This window comes from Cheilinus undulatus, linkage group 19 (assembly GCF_018320785.1).
Source record: "Cheilinus undulatus linkage group 19, ASM1832078v1, whole genome shotgun sequence".
NCBI classification, from domain to species: Eukaryota; Metazoa; Chordata; class Actinopteri; order Labriformes; family Labridae; genus Cheilinus; species Cheilinus undulatus.
In genome coordinates this window covers 18,845,743-18,870,735 of record NC_054883.1, presented here as the reverse complement: position 1 = coordinate 18,870,735, position 24,993 = coordinate 18,845,743, and the positions used below count along the sequence as shown (strand labels likewise).

The following is a 24,993-nucleotide window of genomic DNA, read 5'->3' as shown; positions in this document are numbered from 1 at the left end:
TGTCTGAGCCCCGACTCATCCTTTATTCATTCCCATTAAAGGAGCATGAGAGTTGTTCTCTGCCTGTAGTCGCTGATGTTCACCCCCCTCCATTAAAAAGACAAACGGTCGCAGTGTGAGTGTACCTACCTAGTCTTCCGTACATAACTGATTGGTGGGCGTGAATGAAATATGCATGCTGGGTCCCTCCTGATACCTTTGGAGTCCGGTTTGTGACAAGAAGTCAAGTCAGGTTAAGTCTTGTATAACATTTCTCTGACGTGTGTGCTTTTAAATGCTTTTGAGTAAAATGATGAGAGTATAGCTCACTTTAATTAGCTAAGGTCTGCAGGTGTTTCCTTGTGTATTAAATTCAGTCTCATGCTTCTTTCACAGTGACATAAAAGGTGGTAAAACCTCCATATCCTCACTTGAAGTACCATGCAATCATCTTAAAATATTTACACTGTAAAACAGAGACACAAAGGCACAAAACAATACCATACACACTCACACAAATGCCTCCAGCAGTGCCATTTAGCTGGCAGGGAGCCCAAACCTACCCATGGAAATAAGCCCCTGGGCTCTCCTCTTATACACTACTTCATGTAGAGTGCACGCACACAGGCCAAACAATATCAGCATCTCCCACCTTTACAGCCTTGTTTCGCTGCAAGGAGCCCATTTGAAAAAAAGAGAGAGAGATAAAGAGAGGAGGACAGCAGACGATGGGAGGAGAGGAGGGAGATAAAGGTTAAGAATGGTGATGAAAACGGAGGAAAAGTGCTACGCCAGCGACTCCAGCGGGGAGACAGACAGGAGTGAGCATTTCTGCCCTGCTGCAGGAATTTTCACAGTGTAGGGAGGATGTGTGTGAGTGTTGTGCACAGCAGGTAAATTGAATATCAGCATATACAGTAGACCAGTGATCATCAACTGGCGGCCCGGGGGCCACATCAGGTCCCTCACAGCTTCCCTACTAGTCCCCAGAGTATTACTGAATTCAGAAAATGTGAGGAAGAAAATGTATATTGTAGTATATGGAGTATATTTGGTTTTATAATCACAACAGCTATAAGATAGTCCTAAAACTTGCCTGCTGTGCCACACTTGGCTACAGCAACTGCAAGCAAACATTTGCGATAGCTGTCAGTGAGTCTTTCACATTGCTGAGGAGGAATTTTGGCCCATTCTTCTTTGCAGAATTGTTTTAATCTAGGCACATTAGAGGGTTTTTTTGGAGCATGAACGGTCTGCTTAAGATCATACCACAGCATCTCGGTCTGATTTATGACTGGACTTCAACTAGGCCACTCCAAAACCTTCATTTGGTTTTTAAAGCCATTCAGAGGTGGACTTGCTGGTCCGTTTTTGATCATTGTCCTGATGCATAACCCAAGTGCATTCGAGCTGGGTGAACTGATGGCCGGACATTTTCCCTCAGGATATTCTGGTAGAGAGAAGAATTCAAGGCAAGTGGTTCAGGTCCTGAAACAGCAAATCACTCCCAACAGCACATTATGGTTGTAAACCCTGTGAATAAAGGGGGTGTTGTTACAGTGATGTAACAGTGATAAATGAAGACTTCTCCAAGTTTTAACTCAGAAAGTGTTTATGTTCGGGTCTGTTTGTGCTGCGTTTAGCATTATGCATCTTTGTGACCTCCTAAGTGAGTCCTTGATGTGCTCTGGGAGACATTTTGGTAGGCCAGCCACTTCTAAAAAGATTCACCGCTGTTTTAAGTTTTCTCCATGTGTGGATAATGGCTCTCACTGTGGTTCTTTGGAGACCCAAAGCCTTAGAAATGGCTGATAGATGTCAATGATTATGTTTCTTATAATGTGTTGCTTTTCAAGACCTTTGAGCCTACTCCACTTTGTCTTAAATATTTTTTTATTCAGCAGGTGTGGTAGTAATCAGGCCAGAATGTGGCTAGTGAAATTGATTTCGGCTTTCCCAAAAAAAAAAAAAAAAAAAAGGGTTTGTCACAGTCATGATTTAACAAGGGGGGGCAGGTAGGTTTGGAGGGGCATTTTGTATTTACTTAGGGTTTCTTTGTCTAATAGTACAATTTGTTTGATGATCGGAAACATTTAGGTGTGACACCTGCTGTAGACTAAAGTGGACACCAATCATAGATGCCTTTACAAAAAATGAGGAATTAACTAGTGTATCAGTGCTTTCTGTCTGCATTTCCATTTCTGTTTAAATGTGAAGAATGTGGGTCACTGGGTGCAAAGTGTGTATGTTTTGGTATGTACCGCAGATGTGGGCGGGGGATTGGATGAGCACCTGAGCAGTAATCCAGCCAGTTAGTTTCATCAAAGCCATTTAAAATGAGCGCAGGCATTAGCAAAAGGTGGATGAGGAGGTCAGGATTTTCCTTTAATCCTCACACGGCTGCTGGCAGAGGAGAGTGACGGGGGCAGAGAGGCAGCAAACTGCACTCCGACAGTATGTTTTGGTACGGATGAGGCTGGCACTGGGCCACTGTAATGCTGTATGTCATGAAAAAATCTAGTCAGAGTCGGTTAGTGTGGCTTTTGCATGCGGCTTCAGTATAGTTGTGGTCCTCCTGTAGTGTCGGCTCCATACACTCTGCTCAAAATGCTTTTTTCATGATTATCGATGTAACAATACACTCAACTCATGAAACAATATGAAGTTTTTTGTATGACTATCAAGATTTCTTCTGATTTTGTTAGATTTACAGGCAGGGGTGTAGCACAGGGGTGAGGGTAGGGGGCTTGAGGGAAGAAGGAAGGTGACTGTAAATTAGAGGAGCTCCTAAACACCTTAAATCAGGGGCCCTTACGAAGAGGAGAGAAAGAAAGAATGAAAATACTAAGGAGGCAAACCCAGGGAAAAACCTCTTCACAAATCTCTTTTAAAGAAGCTGGAGGAGAAGAAAGCAGAGACAGAGAGCAAGATGAGGATGATGGAGGAGAAGAAGGCAGGGACAGAGAGCAAGATGAGGATGATGGAGGAGAAGAAGGCAGGGACAGAGAGCAAGATGAGGATGATGGAGGAGAAGAAAGCAGGTAGAGAGAGTGAGAAGAGAGACATTATACAAGAAAGCAGAGACAGAGCACAATATGAGGATGATGAAAGAAAGGAAAGCAAGGACAGAGAGCAAGAAAGGGCTTATAAAACTCCCAAAGTACTGTGGAGGAAATGATATACATACATTCAATTTAATCATAGAAAAATAGGGCTCATTGATTCAGGAAAATAATAGTTCAGAAAAACATAAAAATGCATAGATGTTAGCAAAACAGTGCAGAAATATTTGCCTGCCTGGCTTGCTAAGGGGAGCCAGGTGTGATTTCTCTCTGGGGGCCCAAATTCCCTAGTTACACCCCTGTTTATAGGTTGTATAGTAGTATAGTTAAGTTAGGTTGTATAGGTTGTATAGTTACTACTGAAACAATGACAGAAACACGTATACACAACCATGGAGCAGATGTACATTAACACTCAAATGTGTGTTCATCATCTGTGAAAAACATGTTGTCAAACAGTCACTCACACAAACATCAGGCAGACAACAACAGTCTGGATTTTTCAGATATCCCCCACCATATCCCATTGTCACATAGGGACCTTTCTCATTAATGAAAAGCTATTGTGTATAGAGTGCCAGACACAAACACTAAGTGATCACCCCCTAGCAGCCCTGTGGATAAGGGGCATTACAGTAAAGTAGCAGGTGCCTGTCCATGGCTGCAGTGTATGGGCTGATTTGATACTAATCTTTAATCTGAGAGGCTTTGATGCCACCGGTGAGTTTATCAGCCAGGTTTGTTTGGCCAGGTTGGAGCGCCGGCTTTGACTGGATGACAACACAAAGATTAACCTTTTGGGGTTTTTTTGCCCCCCCCACATTTTTTGTTATTTCCAGTGTTTTTTGTTCACAGGCTGATGAGTCCATGGCACAGCCTGTCTGTGTGGAGGTATTTCATTGCACAATTTGTATTTGTTGTATTTGGCTAAATTTCCTTGACTCATTAGACTTGTGTTTGTTAGAGATTTTTGACCTTTCATATGCTGTTTGCTTTGTCTTCCGAACATGAAACCCAGTCTTTGCTGCTAACTCAGACTTAAACACTACAGCAGACTGCCTTCTATACATTATACATGAGAATGCATTGTAGATTTCATTTGTTTTTCAGGTGTTTCTCCATCCCCCATCACTCTTTATCCCTCACTATAATCTGCTATGCTACTGGGCTTGTGCATCCTCTTTAAGGACGTTATTAATCCACATTTGCTGGTGAATTCATCGTGTTCCTGTGTTCAGGCTGGAAATGCAGCAGACAGTGGCTCTTGTTGTGGTGACATGTGCAGCTAACACGGCGCCAACTGCTTTTATTGGACAATAATGGGAGGCTGCCATGGATGACTTACAGGGACACGCCTGCAACCTTCCATATGGACGGTTTTTATTTGAACACAAGATGCTTGGTGCACAGCTTTTGCTGTAATGCATATGAACCTCTGTGTGATGTATTTTCTGGCCTCTGAGTCTTCCCACAGCAACACCTTTAACTGGGGGTGGGTGCGCCTGCTAGTTGCATGATTGATTGAGTCTCAGAGTGGAAGATTTTTAGAGCATACATCATAGGTGAAGCACTTTAGAGCATCAGAGGTAATGCATGTGCAGGTTACTTTTTATTCTGTCATGCACATTAACTTGTGTTTTCAGCGCTAATGCGTTTGAGTCATACCTTGTAAGCCCACATACAGTATAGTTCATTTTTGTGGACGTGCAGATGTTATTATGAATCCAAAATCAGGACAGGACTTGAGGTTAGTACTGTGATAAAGGTAGCAGAAGTCAGGCATCATCATCTCATTACACAGCCTTGGGATGAGGTGAGCCAGCTAATCAGCTAACACTGTTAGTTTATCTCATTAACCAGACACGCATCTCCATGGCATTACAGCTTTGTTCAATTAAGTAAACATAAGCACCGTACCTCTGTTGTACAATATGTGATGTACTCTACAAGCTTTATGATCTGCAGACAAGTTATCTAATGCAAACTTCTCATCATATCTGAAGAGCAATAATTGATAATTTAAATTCTACGGCCCACAAAGACAAACATGTCAAAATGTTTGATACTTTCGTGTAGCATTTCTTTTAGACAATACAATCTCCTTTTTCTCATTGATCATAGTGTAAAAAGGTGCCAAGCTTTAGAGGTCACATATTATGCAACTTTATCAGGCTTTTCTAACAAATGCTCCTGGCCTGTCCACAATCCCCCCAAGAATCAGAGGAATGAGTCCACCAAAAAGAAAAATCAAACTGCAAAATATTCAATTGATGCAGTTGTCACCAAAATCACAAGCTTACGATTGAATGATGAAGAAATCACACATTATTGATGCATGTTTTTCTGCCACGGCAACAAATCTTCAAGTCCTAGGCATTCAATATTTGTAACTTCTTATTTTTTAGTTACTAAACAGTGCATACAAACTGGTGCACACCATCTAAAGTGGCAATTTGTTGGCCCTCTGGTTGGTCTGCTGACCCACCAATCAGAGCCCTCTCTCTCTCTCTCCTTTGGTACCTTTGCTAGACAAACACAACAACTGAAAGAATCCTTCTACTCAGTTTAATTTACATATAATTGTTGAGATTCTTCTATGAACTTTGCCTCAGTGTAAGAATAAAGACTTAGATGCAGCAGATCTTTTATATTTCCCATGATCTGAAAAACCCCAAAACAACAAGTGAAGACTTGGAAAAAAAGTGGCATTACATTTGGTAAACAACTATTGGACTTTGAATGTAACAGTGTGTGTCAAAAAGTGCCGCTGGTGTGCATAAGGCTTAAAATACATACTTTATTCACACATTCAGTTCTCACTTGCAACCTTTTTTGCGCTGTTAGATCAAGACAGTGACATTTTTCACATTAACGTGCTCTTTTTATTGAATAGAAAGAAAATATGATGTGCACAGAGCAATTTAAAGCAGACCTGATGGGCACTACCAAGGAAAGTCGACTTTCATGACCTGGCAAGAGTAAATGTTCATGAGGAGCACCCTGAAACTGAGGTTGTGAACAGTTCCAGAGCTGTAGGTTCTAATCTAGCAAAAATAACCAAGAAGGGCTGAGCCTGTCAAAGGGCCTGTTGCAAAAAACATTGGCAAGGTTCCTTACTTTTTAGGTTTTCCTGACATTTTTAGTTATTTAAAAAAAGAAATGACAAAAAATGGAGTGCTTTGGACTTCAATATTACAGATAAAATCCTGGGTATTTTAACCAAGATCCTACAATATGCAAGGATTTTGGGAAAATATACAAAGTACATTTTTAACCTTTTTTTATATTAACTCATTAACACAACAAAGATGTTGATTATTAACTTCTTCCAACAACAGACTTGTGATAAGCTGCTAGTTCTCTGTTCTCACCTGTGTGTCACTGTCTGTTTTTGAGCGAGTCACATTTCTGTCTGGCATAACTCACAGCCCTGACTGGCTTCCTCTGACAGTAGTCACCTTCCTGTCTCTCTGTCAGGTACTGGAAGTGTTGTGTCAGCTCTGTGATAGACTCTTCAACTTCCTCCTTCCTTCTCCTCCTTAGATAAAACTTCCCCTTGCCTGCAGGGGCTCAGAATGAGAAAAAATGTGGAAACTCACTGCAATGTGTGCGGTGGGAAACAGGGAGATATTAGAATGTGGTTAAGGGTAGTTATGTAGTGATAGATGGAAATTCTGGCTAATTTTACATCTTCTTCTCTTTGAGTACTTCTTGTTCCTCTGGTGGGTTTGCAGCTCTCTCTGTTCTTTACTTTCTCCCTTCTTTTCTGTGCTGATGTCCAGTTGGAGCACCTGGGAGGAAGCAGCTGTAGGTGGTGATTACAGTTCAGAGACTCCAAAATAACCTCTCCTCCTCCCCGCCTGCCCTCTCCCTGCGTTCTCTGCGGCTTAGCCGCCCTCTCCCAGCCTTCTTCTCTCTGAATCACCCCATCATGCAAATAAAAAGTCCAGGAGATTGAAAGTAAAACCAAGGAAGAAAAAGGAGCAATAAAACAGCCTGACTTCTCTAGAACAGGAACAAACGTCTCTACCTGCAGAAGGTGTCTTTTGATCGATATCATTCTTGTCTTTTGTAGGGAAGGGTATTGTTGGGTTTCTTCCAATACTGGAGCCAAATCAATACTTTAAAGAGAAGACAAAGTGTGTTAAAAGTTGCCAAGCGAGTAAAAACTGTCTTGGAATCATAACTGATTCAGAGAAATGACAAAAAAAGATTCCAATAGATCATAGGCAAGGAAAAAGAAACAGGTGTTACCTTTTTATGTAAGAGGCTCTAGCAAAAACTTGTGTACTGCATCAGAGATGGTAAAAGATTACGAGGCATTCATGCTTTGCTGAAATGAAGCAAGCAGACATAAATAACACTTATTCCGTAACCTATTTTCATTTTTCTTTGGGACTGTCAGGGTGGTGTGTACTGAAATGAACCACTAAAATCTGTGTAGTATTTCAGTCCGACAGGTATCAGATATGTTAGTACCGGTACCATGCTGGTACCAGGGTTTGATACCAAGGCCTACACGAGTTAAAAAGCAGTATATTACTGTCAAAAATCAACATCATCAAAAAGGTAGTCCACTGACATTTTAGTCGACAAAATGAAAAGTGGCCTGGTGGTGTATAGCTCAGCCATTTCTCATACAACAAACCTAAAACACTGATTTTCTATGACTTAACAGAAACTTTAATGTTAGACTCCTATGGTTTCTGTGTAGCCAGGTAAATAAAGTAAGCGGTACACACCGCCTGGCTCATCAATATGAGGGACGGTGGGCTCAACTCTCACAGATGAGCAGTGGATGAATAATGTTAGCTGAGCTTTGCAGCATCCGACCACCCTTCTCTCCACCCACTTCCTACGTACTGTGTTACTGTGTGCATGTGTTTACTGTGCTAAAGCTCCCATCAATCACACGCCACAGTCTCTCAGTACGCTGCACCCACCCTCTCAAACACACGCTAACACATCCATGCTCCTGGTGAGTTTATTAAAAGCCGCAGTGTTATCACTGATCTGTCTGACAACAGCTGCACACGGGTGCAAACAAACACACACATAATCAACAGAAGTCACACTCATGTTGCTGCTGTGACAAGACGAGCCAGAGCGCAGACAGGACTGTCTTTATTTCGCTCTTCCTCTCGGCTACGGAGCGCATCACCACAGTGGAACAGGAAGGCCAGTGTTCAGGGTCACGCTCTGCCCAGTGGAATTCCCCCTGAACCACAGGGAGCTTACACTGCTCTGTTTGACCCAGTTCAACCACCGTACTGTTAAGAGAAACAAAGACCGAGCTCTACTGGCCGTGCTGGTCTCGGGTACAGCCCTGCCTTTATGGCTCTGAGGAGTTTTCAGAAAGATGTTTTTGAGGAAATGCTCCAGATAGGATCAGGGCTTCCAGGGCTGCAGGCTGTCATTGGTCAAACTCCAATTACAGTATGCACTCTCTGTCAATCTGGCCTTCCTGAAAAAATACAAACCAAAAGGGAAAATGTAGAAGGACTGATTTTATATTATGTAATCAAGCTGAGTAGACCTACAGAGGATTCTTAGTGATCAAAGTTGTGCCCAAAACACTCTATTTCGTTGCATTTTTAAACTCCAATATTCCATCCATCAATCTTCATCCGCTTATCCCGAGCTGGGTCGGGGGGTAACAGGCTGAGCAAGTCCACCCAGGCGTCCCTTTCCCCATCGACACTTTCCAACTCCTGCTGGGGGATCCCAAGGAGTTCCTCGACCAGACAGGATATGTAATCCCTCCAGCGCATTCTGGGTCTTCCACGAGGTCTCCAGCTCTACTCCTAACACCCTCCAAATGTCTGAACTCCTCTCCCTATCTCTAAGGCTGAGCACAGCCACACTCCGGAGGAAACATATTTCGGCCGCTTGTATCCACGGTTTCATTCTTTCGGTCATTACCCAGGTCATGACCATAGATGAGGGTTGGGAGGAAGATTGACTGGTAAATTCAGAGCTTTGCCTCTCGGCTCAGCTTCCTCTTCACCACAACGCTCCGGCACAACGGCTGCTGATGCTACGCCAATCTGCCTGTCAATCTCGCGCTCCCCTCTACCCTCACTCGTGAACAAGACCCTGAGATACTTAACAACTTCACTTGCGGCAAGGACTCACTCCCCACCAGGAGGGAACAATCCACAGTTTTCCAGCAGAGAAACTCCAATATTTGCATTTAAAATCTTGTTACACTTATCATCTGTGTGTAGAATTAGTCTCTGCTTGTGGACACTGGATGTCACTGCATGTGCTTTATCCCAAAAACATCTGGCCTTTCCCTCCTGAGTGACTTCACATCATGAGTGACATCACATGGGATAGTCCCGTGAGCCTGGTCCAGTGATTGCAGTGTGCTTTGGTAATCGAGGACCCACCCTGTTGGCTTTTAGAAACCCTGGTCTGGCCTCCATCCCTCAGCCTCAGGGAGCAGCATCTGAGCAGAACGAAAAGAACATGAGTCAGCTGAACGGAGGACAAGACAGATGTTTGTAGCTTACGTACAATCAGAAATGAGTGTTTAGTTTGTTGTTGTATTTGTCCAACTACTCTAACACAATCCATCAATTCAGCACTGAAGTATGGCTGACTCACTTGTGTTTCCTGCCTTGTACAAAAGCAACAGTTGATTTCTCTCCTGTTTACAGTGATGGGAATACGCTACAGTAACTGATGATATAACAGAGTACACAGGAGTCCTAAAGCAGCAGTGTTGACTCACTGTAGACCCATTACCATGACGGCAGAGGGGAGTGAGAGATCTGCGCCTATCGATCGCCCCAGCTGGACTGTCGATACTCGCCTTCGAATTCTGACACAGCGGACTAATGGTCTCTCGGGCCGGTGGCAACCAGACACACGCCCACGCACCATCCCAGCACCTGGGGGTGTAATGCACAAAAAGAGGGCCATCAATACATCAATACATGATGACCTGCGTTTACCTGCTGCCTCAGCCATTTTGCCAATCAGCACAGTGTTGAGAGGGTGCATTAACAACGCTGCTGTGCTCTCAGCTTGTGATTTTTCATCTGTCCGCCCATGTTCTGCAAATCATTGTTATGTTTTAGTCATAGTAGATACAGTTATAGTGGAGAGAGAGGGTGTTGAGCTGAGGGGCAGAGTGGATCCATTTAACTCTTCTTATATTCACACCTGATGTGATGATGTCTTGCAGCATGAGCAAGATGTTATTTTGAAGCACACATGTTCCCACATCAACTTTTTCTACTGTGATCCTGAACCAATGACAAAACCTTTAACAATACAGCAGATATGATGCAATATGAAACAAAACGAAACCAAAAGGAAACAGTAGATTAAATGATAAAAGAGGTGATATAAAATGAAAATGATAAAGATATGTGACAAGATTGCTGCACAGCAGTGCAGGGGTTAGCTCACTGAGTTGTTGCCTCACAGCAAGAAGGTCCCGGGTTTTCTTGTTACCAAAATGTTGAACTTCAAAGATTATTTAAAGTATTGCCAATAGCAACGATGTAAAACTCTGGCTGCCTAAATAAACAGGACAATATAAGAAGATGGGGTATGCTAATTGGCTGAAAGTGTTGGGTTTTTCATTGCACTATTGCTTCTTTTATGGATTAGGAACATCTTTTATATTTTTAGGCTAGTGACAGAAATGTTGCTGGCATTTCAGCTCTTTGCTACACTTTGAAGCAGAGCTTTTCCTCTTTGTTTGGTTGGATGTGTGAGATGCTTTGTGCTCTCTGTATTTGACTTGGATTCATGAACATATCCTACCTGCCAAATTCACATAATGCCTAAACATGTAAACACACACGTGTACTCACTCCTCCACGCCTAGTTTAGCAAGACAGATTTTTCGTGTCTGTCCATCCGACAGGCCGCCTGTAGTCCACCCACATGGTCATTTAACAGCAGGGTAATGGTGTGAGCAGTACTGCTTGACTGCTCCTCGGTGCTGCTCGCCCTGGAGGCTGGTGTTGTAGGGAGAGGTAGGGGGTGGGGGGGGGGGGCTAACCCTTCCTGATCACACGGAGAAAAGCCACTTTGCCCGCGGAGAAAGGAAAGGATGTAAAAGGGGGGGTGGTGTTGGTGAAGGACTGAGGTGACAAAAGAGCTTTTGTGGATGTAAGTTTATGGCGTTAACCCCTTTCTCTCCCTGCTTCACATGAATAACAAGAAACCACTGTGACAACTGAGCGATAGCCCGAGGCGCTGTGTTTGATTATGTGTGTGTCAGGGGTTCACCGCGACGTTTGGCCCCGGGTGTCTTGTGACAGAGTTGACATTCTGGAGAAATGAGAGCGCAGTCAGCTGTTGTTGAAATGCCACAAAGAGGAGGATATTGGACAAAAAGGAAGAGCTCTCGCTGCACTTTTCCCTGTTAGTGTCAGAATTAGTGAAGCCACAGTAGGTTGTCAACACGGATCTCAGACAGGACTTCACTGAGGTGTACTGACCTCCTCGTTGCTCTAAATGGAGGTTTTGCAGCGGTTGGAAAATTAAATGCAATTAATGAACAAAAAAGCAGATCTTTGTCATTTCTGCACGTCCACCTGTCTGTGCTAGGCTGAATAGCTCAGAAAAATAATCTATTTATGATTTTTATCTTTCAGTAATGGGATTTAATATGCAGTTATGTTTTAAGTTTCTCATCTTATGCATTTGTTTTCACATTTGTAATACGTTCAACTTTGCTGGTTTGAAAATGCTGCTGTTGACTTTCCCTAACAGTGTCTGTATTTCAAAGGCAAAATAAATATGATCACTTCTACCTAGAAAAATTACCGGCAGTCATTTTGACTGCACATCTTTTAAAATACATCTTGGTAGCTTGGCAGCATTCATTTTTTCTCACTGTGTAAGCTGGCTATTGGACCAGTTTTAGATGTTTAGTTTAATCTTTTGTTCTCAACTCGTGGGTCTGGACCCAAATGTGGGTGGTGGTTTGCTTAACCAGTTGAGAACCACTGGTTTAATTTAACCAGACTGAGGAGGTTTGAGGCTGTTTAATGTGCCACTCTGTGGTGCTCAAGAGCTGCTTCGAAAGTCAACTTCATTGGGGATCATAAGACATCACCTCTATCCAGCGTTTATGTAGAGAGACATCAGAAAAGCATCCTATTCACAAAAAAAGTGGAGCTAATAGATCTATGCTCTTAGAAGGAAAATATTGTTAAAATTAATGACAGTAGGTGGAAACAGCAGTGCAGTGACTATCTGAAAAGTCACGCCCAAACATTCCAGTGATCAGGACGACAATTCAACCACCAAAATGGTCTGTTTAAAGACTGAAATTTGTTAAACTGTCCAACCTCACACTTTAAATTGTGTGTTTTAACAACTTAGTTTTTAATCTGAACTACCTTTAAATGTCATTATCGATATCAATACCGGCTACAATTATTTTAAAAATATTGGCATATTGGACAAAAATTCCAATATTTTGCATCCCTAAATTGAACGTTTCATTATCACATCAGTCAAAGCCAGTTGTTATTTACATGTTCTGGTGGTGTTACATTAACTATTGACTGCATATTCAGGTGTTTTATAATGATTATGGCTGATTATGGTATGTGATGACAAAAAATACTGACAAATGTCTAAATGAATTAGTTAAAATGCACATTCTTGTTGTTAAAAATATCTTGTTGCTGTTATTTTAGCATATATTAAAAATGTGATTTCAATTGTTTTATTGAAGGGATTGGTCATGTTATGTCATTATCATTTTGATTAAGAGAAATACAAAAAAGGAAAGTTGGATTTTTTTGTATACTGCACTATTCTTTAAAAAATGACACTTGTTTGATGTGTTGAGCACAACATCTCTGCTCTCTGCTGCAAAACAAATATATATTTATATACATATATATATATATATATATATATATATATATATATATATATATATATATAACTTCAGACACATTTCAGGGATTTTAAAACTGCAGGAGATATTGGGAATATGCCTAAATTTTGTTTAATTTGCTTAATCCAGCCGTAGTCCATGCATGTGTGTACCAGTGTGCAGAATATTGCCCTCCAGCCTGTCCCCTCACAGAGACATCTGTCAGCCAGAGCCACAGCCTTAACCACTGACCTTTACTGAGGTGCTTTCAAACACTGAATATGCCCAAACCCACATAAATGACGTCCTTTTCCTTCAATTTAATAATTTTGGAGACCTCCTTGTTTTGTCTTTTCTCGCTGACTGGGTCTCCTCTTTTATTTTAACCCTTTATGTCATCTTTTAGCAGCCTCTGCCTCTCCTCTCTGCTCCTTCTTTCTCTGTGACACTTTGTGACACTCCCTCCCCGGGGCAGACATCAATTCAGATGAGCATCGTTTGTGACAGGCCAGCTTTGTCTTTTTAAGCCATTAGCAGTTCTCTCCTCCCACTTTACCATCACGGCCCTGCGTTTACCTTTTTGTGCCCTCTTTTCTCTCCCTGCTGACTGGTAATCTTTGTATTAATCTACATAACAAACAGTCTCGACTACAGGAAGAGTTGTCAGGTATAAAAATGTGACAGAGCTTATGGCAGTCTTGTTTTATCACCTTAATGAACTCAGATATTGTGTTAAATTACTAAGGTGTACAGGTAAATGAGATTGTGTTGTTGGAGGATTATTTTGCAGCACACCTCCCTTCCTCCCTCCTTCCTTCATGGGCCGGTGTAATTCTCCCTGCTCTGTACTCCCCCACAGTAAACTGTCAAGCCTAATACAGGCAGGAATGTCCAGTCACCTGCTCCTAAAATGCAACAGCCCTGTGCTACACTAACCTAATATAGACCTGCGGCGAACAGGCAGGTTTGGATAACACCGTTGTTGCTCATTGCATATATTTAAACACACACCTCGACGCGCCCCAGCTCAGCTGTCGGTCCTCAGGCTTTACAGTGAAGGAATCTCAGACCATGCTGCTGAGCATTTGTGTGCTGCTTGTGGAAATGATACTAAACAATGTCCTGGTTTTCTTCTTCTTCTTGTGTTTATAATACATTTACACTAAGTATATGTAATTTTAGTGTTAGAGAGCTCATCCTAAGCATGCTTCTCAGCACCATTGCTACTTTATACTTGTGTAAGCCATCTTGCATGAAGATAGTCAGTCATGAGCAACGTTTTGCCATTTAATTTATAATCAAAAAAACTAATAAGTCAAACTATAACTTGACTCTTTAGGAAAACTTGACACCGTATATCTCAGAATGGTAAAACTTCAAAATAAGATTGAGATGAACTTCTGTTTTGTGTTAGGGTAAGGGTTAAGGTAAAGGTAAGGACACCAAAAGTTAAGAGTTAAAAAAACCTCATCTGCAAAACCTGATTATAAATGTTCAGTAAAGCTGAGTAAACAGCCGGTGACAGGAAAAAAAACTTGTCCTTCATGAAAACACTCTAAAGCAGCAAGCGTAGCTTAAGTAGCTCCATTAGCTACTTAAGTTATGCAGATATTAGAGCTATGTAGCTTTCATAGCTAGTGTAGCTTTTTTGCTAACATAGCTAAAACTATAGATATGCTTACTATGTAGCTACATTACCTTTAGCTACATTTTCAAAAGCTGACATTGCTGAAGCTAACTTAGCTACAGTGGTTTATTTAGTAATTACAAAGCTAGCATAGCCATGTTAGTCTGTATAGTTTGTTATAGAGTTATACTGCCAGACTTTGTTTAAGAATAAATCTTAAACCTGATGTACCATCAGGTATCTGTGGTTTCCTAGACTTAGACCTTAGACAGACTGTAAAAATTTGTAGCATATTAGCTGTAGCTTTAAAAATGCTGCGCTGTCTGACCTGCTTGTATCGATGTCAGGGTTTGGATCTAGACATGAAACTGGATTCTGTTGTCTGACAGCACACAGAGCTTGCTGAAAGTTTGGCCTCCCACTTGCAGATGACAAATGATCATCACAGTTTGGATACATTTATTCATAGAGTAGCCTTTATGCATGAGTGGATGATTTCCACGCTGCTGATCTGGGCATGCTGCTAACATTAGAGCTGAAGTGATCAGAGAGAAAAGCCACAGCCTGATGCACCTGATGTAACTGACTACATTGACACAGACTGAGTAAACCTTTGGGGAAGTTGATTTAATCGTATTTTTACACAGCCTTCACTCAAAGTGTCAACTTTAGATACAAACTGGCAATTTTCAAACTAGAGTATGACCTGTTCAGCTTTCAAAAGCGATCAGTGTGGAGCTGCTGCATGAATGGATCTGACATGAAGGTGACAGGGACATTTCATTCTGCCTGCGACACTGCAATGAGGTTTGACGGATGCTAACGCAACATTAGCCATGTAAGTGTTTGTGAGCTGGCTGCAGGTATTAGGGAGGGTTTAGTTTTAACTTGAAGCAGCCGCTAACAGAAGGGAAACAAATGTTTATCCAGGTGTGAGCTGATGGTTTCCTGTGCCGACTAAACATTTATGTTTCTGTTGGGGTTCAAAGTGATTTCCAGGATCATTGAATGATATCAAGCCAAGTAAAAGTGTTTTTACATGGTTTATGTGTCTGTTAACAGCACTGACTGAGACACACGTACCAGATCAACTGTAAGAGCATAAAAAGACAGATAGAGGTCAAATGTAGAGCAGAAGGAAGGTGGTTGTCGGAAGCGTGACTGTAGGTTTTCTGGGTTTACCAGAATCTAGAGCAGATGTTTCCTCTTTTTGTCGTCCCTCTCTGTTCATACGCTTTCTACATCACTGCTCTCCATGTCACCTGGTGTGTCGCTGGACTGGCTGGCTTGGTGAGAATTTTCTCACCGTAGACTTGCTGAGTGTTGGAGAACTGGAGCAGGCCTCTTCCCTGATGAACGACTGGGGGAGAAGTAGATACTACAAGTGGGTGGCGTTCAGATGCATGTGTTTGTGGGAGTTTAGTGGCATGGAATGACTTTCTGAGTTACTTTTAATGTCACCTAAACAGATGAGTGTCACTGAGGAGTTGCTTTAAAAGACAGTTCAAATATGTTTTATGTCAGGAGGCAGCCATAGTAGAAGACTTAAGCTTTTTGCACACCAAGTCTGTTATTTTCAGATTAAGTTTAATTCTATGACTTCCACTTCTTTCTTTGTGTGCTTTTCAGTGCAATCATTGTGTTTGCTATCAGTGGAGTATTTGAGGTTGTTGTGTCATATTTGACTAAATTTTAGAGCACATATTAGAGGCTAAAATGCCAAAACAGAATTTTTGTCTCAGTCTAGCCCTGGAGAGAGGTTTGAAACAGTATATAGAATATTAAAACTGTGCAGCCCTGTTTGCAGCATATCTAACCTTTATTCTGACATGTTGTTTCACCAAAATTTGCGCAAAGTGGCCTTTTAAATAGGGAGAAATGAAGAAGCTGGTCCAGGAACCAATAGAAGAAAAGGGGAGGGAGGGTTGCTGAATTAGAGTATGAAAGGGAGGAGATGTGCAGGTTTGAGTATATGGAAACGCAGGAAGATGCATGGCTGAGGTGTGGTTCTGCTCCTGAAGCTTTGGTATGAAGCATCCAAATTTAGAATTTCCTTAGAGAAACTCCCTTCTTTTGCACAGGATTCTATTATTCTGATTTTTCCCAGCTACACAATGAATTAAGTCAATGTAAGGAGGTCTATGCAGTCCTGCAACTGGAAGGTCATGGATTCAATGCCTAGCTCCCACAATCAAGTGCCAATGTGTCCTTGGGCAAGAAATGAATCAGTTTATTCCCACTGTTGCACCAGTTGTGTATAGATGGGTAAGAATGGGATAAGCTAATACTGATGGCCAAATATCCATAGCAAACTTTGCCACCAGTGTGTGAATGTGGAGTGACTGGGTTAGAAGACTAGAAAAACACAATACAAGCTCAAGTCCATTTACCATTTAATGTTTATTACCTGTGTGTTATGATATGAAGCCACTCTCATGTGACCACCATAATGACTGAAAGCCCTCTACATACCAAGCATGCCTCTGAACAGCTTAACATATAAAACACTCTCTCTCCACTCTCACTTAGGTGTACCGCTGTTATTACCTTGGATGGGGCTGTCTCACCTCCAACATAAACATAGGTTATGAGACAAGTGTAAACTTGGTGGCCCGGGAATAGCTGTGGATGAGTGTTTGTGTGGTGTGATCACACCCTCCCGTCCCCACCGGCTCACCTGGCCTTATTTAGAAGAGCTGAGAGGAGCCAGAAGCAGCAACTCTCTGAGGATGCCCGCTGTAACAGAATGTGTGGCTCATCATGGCGCTCATTAGCCCCGCAGAGAAATAACATCGTCTGTAGCCAGAAAAGCCTGCGACTTCCCCGGAGTAGAAACAGAGTCTATTATCCGGGTGTCATTTAGGTACAACAGCACTATTAGGACTAACCCTGAGTAATAAAAGCACGTGGCAGGCAAAGCACATAATAGGAGAGGATTAGTCATTTTCTTTTCTGAAAAGCATTCCACGCTCTCTGAGGCACAGTCAAATCTTTTCTGCTTTTCCTCATTAACACCCCCTGACTTCCTTTACACTTCACAGTGTCATCATGCAGATTAAGAGAACAATAGTCTCCATTAGCATTAGTGTTATCATGGAAAGTGCTCATCTGATGGGAGATGAGTGACCTGCCGAGGCCCATTAGCTCACGTGCTAAAACCTTGATCGGCATCATTAGAAAGTCAAGAGCCCATTGTCTTCTAGCTCACCTCTGAAATCATTCCTGTAGAGCTCTGATCCACAGGTTGTCATAGGTTTTCACTTTGATCGAATAGTCTTAAATAACTGTTTGTGTAATCCATGTATTATTTTCCGAGCTGAATTTTTCTCTTGAATCTATCTAGTTGGTATCTTCTTTTAAAATTCCGGGTTTTTACTTCCCAAAATGTGTATTTAAGTTTGCATATTCAGTATGTCATCAAAAAGCTGAAGGTTTTACTGCAGAAAAAGTCCTATTTATCCTTTTATGCCAAATAAAGATTAGTTAATCCTCCCTTTTTCCCATAATGGTGATGTTTTATAAATAAATGCATCTTCTCAAAGTCTGTCTATGTTAGACAGTTTGCATCATGGAGCACTGAGATTCCTCACAGACTAGGAATTTCTAACTCCCAGTTCTGACTAAAGATTTGAGACTGTTTTAGAACGTTGCTGGCCATGGTGGCAGCTGTCTAGACCAAGCCATTATGCTCGAATCAAGCCATCTGATGATGCTGCCTGCAATTCAGACTTTGGAGAAGCTGGCCCAGGAACCAATGAGGTGGCTTAGAAGTGGAGACTGAGGTGTGCAGGATGAGATGAGCAGGAGACCTGTGAGGATCTGGAATAGATGTTGATGAACTTACTGAATGGAGGTAGCTGGGGTGGAGAAGGGTTGCAGCATCCACAATGAAACAACAGGCCGACTGTGAATGAGAGAATGACAGATTTATAATAAGGCAAGTGCATGATTGGTAGGACAGGATTGTGGCAGAATCTGGTTGGCTGAGAGAGTGAACACCGATAACCAGCTGATCACCAGAGCAGAAATAGAGAAAGAATTGAAAAGGGAGAGATATGACCAAGTGGTGACTAAAGAATGAAACAGTCTTCCTGTCTGAACTTTCACTGTGCTCCATTTCAGGCCAGAGTGTTGACACGTTTCCTAGGATGCGTACCGAATGTCGTCTATCCATCTTTGGCTCACAAAGCTGTGAACTGTCATTAACTCATGGCGTGAGTTGCATGTTTCCAGATTTAACTACACTCCCGGTTCATTCATGGCTGGAAAATCAACTTTTTTGGTTTATGTTTATCTAAATATGAGCACATTTAAATGCAATGCTGTCATCAGCACAAGCTTATAATTTTATCAAAGTCGCGCCTGTACAGGTAGAATGAGTTCTCAAGGTAGCAAAACTGTGTTTCTCAAAATTGAGATACTGGCATGTCCCGATTGTCACGGTTCCATATAAATACAGTCATTTTAATCATGCTTGGATTGAATTCAGGGGTGCATCTAAAATAGCCCGTGTCTGATTGTTTTTAAATCCTTCGTGAAGGTCTTGAATCTAAATTTTTTGTCTGCACCTGTTGTAATTGATGATTTATGATTGTTGATGTCATTTAATGTGTGCTGTATGAGTCTGACTATTGTTGAAGCTTTGTATTTCTGCCATTCTTAGTCAGTTCTTAGTTAAAAAAGAGATCTCAGTTGGTCTAACCAGGCTCAGTAAAGGCTAAATAAATAAATGAAAAGTCACTGGAACATTAGTGTTTGTGGCAGAACTGCATCAAAGGTGACTAATTTTCAGAAGTACTCATTCTATTTTTGCTTTATATCCACGCTTCTGCTTTTGCCCTCTCAGCCTGATTCAAAGCAGTGACTAACAGACATTTGATGTTGTTTGGGGAGTTTTTGAGATTGTTTTGCTGTGTATCTATGGAGACTCTGTCCAGAATATGACTGGTCCTCGATGTGACCAGCTCTCTCTGGTATGGCTGGCAGGCACTTGTGGTGGAGAGACTTGGCATAAGCTCCCAGACAAGTCTGAACTTGTTAGGGAGCAGTCTCTTGGGACCCCTAGTGCCCTCTCCAGCTAACTGACTGTTATATCTCCCAATAGGCTGACCTAAAAGACCTCACAAGTTTGAAGCAGCCTGTGAACAAGCTTAGCATGAAAAATCCCCAATTCTTTTGTTTTGTTATCACCACTCAAGTTGACCTTCCTGACTCTGTGGGAGGAAGGCTGTTGTTTTTACAAAACCAGCGACGTTTACCTCAGTGCTGAATGAGGCGCCTCACCTTGAGACGGCATACTTGAGGTTTTGAATGGCATGGCTTTGTTTTACTTTGGTTGGAGCTGCGTTTTTTTTGTAGTGGTTGGCTTCCCTGAGAAAATGGCATCGCAGAGCCACAAGGGCAGACTGTGTGACGGCAGAGTCTGTACTCTTTGAGGATGCCTGTGGTAGTTCCTCCGCCGCCTGCCTGGCCCTGAGCTCAGAAGCAGATAAGTGGCGTACCTCAATGAGGGAGCCTGAGCTGAATCTAAATATAGAGACAGAAGGGAGGTAGACAAATAGTTGCTGCTGCTCTGGATGAGTCAATGTGTCTAATCAGAAGCAGAGCAACAGCAGACCTGAGAAGATGTGTCACTCATTTGACTGAAATTAGCTGCAGAGAGAGAGCTTGCTCTTTGATCTGCCTGTGTAAGAGTCAAACTCAGGGAAAAGTGTTTTGGTTGGACATTCCTCACATATCTCCCACACCTTCTGGTATGGGGCTGTGGGCCTGCACACAAGACGTAAAGGTTTGGTTTCTACCGATGTCCTTATAGGTAATGAATCAAGATAAAAGCATGTCTACTGAGGCTAATGTGTTTGTTCACAAGCTGTGTATGTTTTCATTTAAAGCTCAGCTATAAAAGAGTCAGTCACTCCTCAAGGGCCTCACAGGAACAGATAGCTCACTCCCACAGACGCCCAGATACGGGCGGTCCTATCTATCTGGTCCACCTCTGTGTTTGGAAGCATCTGCACTGATGTCTGCTGATATCACAATACAGAGGCAAAGTATGGTGCTTAAAGTGAGGTTTCATAGCAAGAGAAAACAAGATGGGGATTAAAAGGAGCCACTGTTCTGACTAGTCATTTCAATCACTTTGAAATACAAAAATACGAAAACACAAAAATCAAACCTGTGCCAAAAATACTGAGAACAGAGGAAAGTTTCAGAATCAAAATGCAAACAAGAATAACACAAGATAAGTATTTCATTGATAAAATATGTCAGATTCTGTCAAAAAAACAAATTCATTGTGCAAAAACCTTAAGTATAATACATGAATTGGAATTATTAGGGGGCCATGTAAGTTAATTTACATGCCTCACACGGCTCCACCTCTGTCTTTGTTTAGATTGTCCAGACGTTACATAGGGATTGCATTTTCAAAACACATTTGGTCTTCATCCAGCAGGCCTAAAGATTAGGGGAAAAAAAAGACCCCGACCCCCCCCCCCCTTCAAAAATTTGAAGATATGTTTACATAGTTCTAGAGCAAATCCCCTCCAATATTCCAAGTAAATTACTTAAACTTCAAGGGCAACTTTGGACAATTATTTCAAAAATTCTAATAGAATATTACTATCCTAGAGGGGGAGGTTAAACTGGACACATGTGGACACATGTGTCACAGGCAGCCAAGGTGTCTCTTTTGTCTTTTCACTCCTGGTAAGCCCAGAGATTGCTGTCGGTTTTTGGGCCCTTTGGAGTGAAAAGACAATCAGTGGCTTGTGGCAACCCTGCCTGGATGGTACCCCAGGCCATTGGCTCCCAACCTGGGGTCCTGGCCCCGCTAGGTGGGGCGCCAAAGATGTTAGGGCTTTTTCTGGTCTGAAGTTGTCAACATTAGGTTTGCTTTTACTAACTCAAATCATTGTAACACACTTAAAAGATGGGTTATATGAGGTTTTTTGGTTAATGTAAATGTGTATGGACCAGGTTTACTGGGGTTTTTAGCACTGTAAATAATTACTGTTTGACAGCAGGTAGCTTACCATTTTTTAAGATACAAGTAAGAGGTGCTACACAGAAAAAGGTTGGAAACCACTGCACTAACCACATCAACCCTAAAGGTGTGGACATTGTTATTTTTTCAACAAATTATTTTTCCATGCACTTGGTAATATACAAGGACACCCAGAGCACAACATGGGTTGTGTCAATCCTCCTTCCTGCCCAACAGTGCCTTCAGGCATCTTATTCACCACATCTACATCTTACTTCAGCCTCAATTTTTGGCCAAAGCATGGCTAAAAGTTCTGCACAGTACTGTGTATCTACCAAAGAGGGGCCTGGTAGAAAAGTAACAATAACCAATGTTTTATGCAATGTGTTATTCCAGCTTAAAAATGTATGCTATCAGCCACCATATAAGTTACATCCTCACTTTTCTGCTCTAAAATCAATATTGGTGCTTGTGTTTGGCTGCAGTTTAGATTGATTGAAGTTCGGAATATGTATCTTACTCATCACCCAGGTCAGGATCTATAGCATGAATGTAAAGGTGAGTTCAGCATGATCTCCAGATTTTAAAGAGTGTCAAGAATGTGCAGCACGTCTTCTTCAGTTCTGATAGGTCATTGATGATGAGTCTGCTCAGGTGATTCCTCCTTCAGTAGATGAACGCTGGGCTTGTTTTGGGAGTAACCCACCAGTCATCCATTCATCTGCTGGTAATTGATACAGCCTGGCAGGTGTCATAACAACACGGCTCTCCATCTAGCAGAAATATTCAAGTGTAGCTGACGTGCAGTGTCTGGCACCATCTTTCAGTGGAGTCTGAGAAGTTTGAAAACAGGAAAGAGGGTGATGAGTGATGGTGTAGGGTGGAGAAATTGAAGAGGCGTTGGCATCAGTCATTTAATATGTTACTATTGGGGCATAAAATCAGACAGCCAGCTGCAAAATAGATGTTTCTATCTGTGGAGGGCTGGTACCTTTGTGTTTAATGAAAATATTGATCCACATTTGCATTTTGTGAAGGCTCAGCTCTTTTTGCACAAATCATGAAATCAGCATGCCTGCTTGTGGTGGAGAAAGTCATAATCAGGCATGCAAAATTGAAACTATTGAGCTTGCATTGATTGTGTCCTATCACCTAGATCCACAGACAGTTTCTGTGTAGGAGGGGAATGTGAAGGTGTGATCTACGACTGAGGGTTACAGACTAACGTTAAACCACAGCCACAGCTTCAGCCTCTTATTTTCTCAGGTGTTCAACACTCTGCAACCTATGAAAGAGAGCAAACTTTAAGAAGTAAGCTTTTCACCTCCTCCACCTACCCATGCTCGATCTCTCGGCTGCGTAGGAGTCTTCCTCCTGTTGTGTGCTAGCATGCTAGCGCTAATGAGGCCAGCTGTCCAAACGCTCAGCCGGTCAGCCAGAAGGGAGCGCAGCCTTTGTTGATGCTAGGTGTTACATCTCCTGTTGGAACACACAGTCTTGTTTCAACACAGCCAACCATTTGGCACAAAGAGACCAATCTTTGTTCACCCCCCACACCAGCACAGATCCTCCACTCTGTCTCCCTCCATCCAACCTTTGCTCCACTTCGCAGCTCCAACTTTTATTGTCCTGCTGACGGTTGCCACCTCCCGCCTGTGCACACCAGCGCATTGATTTTTTTTCTCTTTACAGCTTTATATTTGATCATTTTCTCTTGACACTGCTGGCCGAGAGTGTTGCCTTTGTAATTGCTGACCTCAGCTCCACACCTGAGTGGCTGTGGCCCCAAACAGCCTCTAAAACTCATCCTAAAGCACCCTCTGTTTCAGAATGAAGTGTTGCACCCTGTTTGGGCTCTGAACGGACAATACATCACCTGGCAGAGTCGCAGTGACAGAATGGAGAGAACTGGGGAGGGAGAGAGGAGGAACAAGGACACACTGTTTTACTCAGTCTCACAATGCTTTATAAATCTAATTAATTTCCATTTTATTTGAATGAGAGCCCCACTTTGTGGCTCCCAGGTTCCCAGTTGTTCTTTTGCTTGTTAAGAGCTTCAAACAGACTGCTAAAGATGAACGTCACCCACCCTGAACGGAATGTGCCTCTTTAAAACTAAAATAAGGAGCACTCTCATCAAGCTTAAAGGGAATAATATGGCTGAATCCCCTTAACCCTCAATCTTAACCCTCAGTCTCAAAATGCGCGTTTCTGCGAAGTACGAGAGCTATCCCAATTCTCTCGAGAGTTGAGTTGAGGAGCGAGTTCCAGGGCTTTATCTCCCTCAGTTTTGAGATGTTCCTGGAGCTCCCTTAAGGGTTATCACTCAAAGAAGTATGGTGGCAAATTGCAGGGAAGAAATCAAGCTACAAATGTAAATTTCTTTGTTAATAGAGATCTAAAAATTACAAAAACCACTCCAATATCTTAGCTTAATGTTATTTTATGGATTTTTTTTTTTTCCTTTTTGTAGCAAAATATTTACTTTTTTTTTTTTTTTTTTTTTTTTAACGATTGCTAGCTGGTAACAGTGCCATCGCGGATATTACAGTATTTACAGCCAACATAGGTTGATATTTACAGTCAATGCCAATATTTATGGCTAGTATAGGCCAATATTTGCAGCAGATTTAGACCAATATCTACAGCCGTTACAGGCCATTATTTAAAGCTGATATAGGCCCATATTTACAGCTGATATAGGTAGATATTTGCTGCAAATATAGTCCAATATTTAAGCCGATATAGGCCAATATTGACAGCTGACATATGCCTATATTTCCAGCAGATATAGTCCAACATGCAGCAGATAAAGGCCAATATTTACATCTGATGTAGGCAAATATTTACAGCTGATAAAGGCCAGTATTTATAGCTGATTTAGGCCAATGTTCATGGATGTCTGGTGTCTGCAGGAGCTGTGGGCTGAGCTACGCAACATTGACATGGATATCTACTCCTAATATGACTGACTCCACCTCTAATATAAACAAATTCAGGCATAACTCTGCCCATCTTTTACTGCTACCCTTGGTGTCATCTTTTGTTGTTGGTTTGATTTAGAGCCCTCTGGTGGCATATTTTGACACTGCATTTGGGGGAAATATTGGACAATATTATGGAGTGAGAAAAAAGTGTGAAAGAGAAATAAGTTTGAGAATGAAAAAGCCCTCCTGATGATCTCGATAGGATTTTCAGCTGCGGCACAGTGGTGCCAACCCAGAGAATGAATCACCAAATAACAGCCCCTCTCCCTCCTGCTCCTTCCCCACACCCCCATCCCCCCACCTTTCCTCTCAGTCTGAACCCTATTGCACGTCTACCGAGTTTGCATGAATACCCAGCGGTTGTAATGACCCACACAATGAGGAGCAAGAGGGAGAAACAATCCTCATTGATTGAGACTGAGGATCGTGATTCCCACAGATACACCTCCTGAGCAGCCACTTCAGAAAAAGGTGGGCGAGCGGGGCTGGGGGGTGAG

General features: G+C 42.2%; 1 protein-coding gene across 2 annotated transcripts in view; it reads left to right on the top strand.

Annotated features, from left to right (window-relative positions):
- The window catches only part of zeb1b (zinc finger E-box binding homeobox 1b), an 84,618-nt gene that overhangs the window by 28,632 nt on the left and 30,993 nt on the right, over positions 1-24,993 (top strand). Inside the window, exon 2 of one of the 2 annotated variants that reach the window (XM_041813937.1) lies at positions 18,647-18,738. The exons of the other annotated variant lie outside the window; for it this stretch is intronic. The gene's annotated coding sequence lies outside the window, so the exon portion shown is untranslated. The remainder of the gene's footprint in view (positions 1-18,646; positions 18,739-24,993) is intronic. 2 annotated transcript variants of the gene reach the window in all.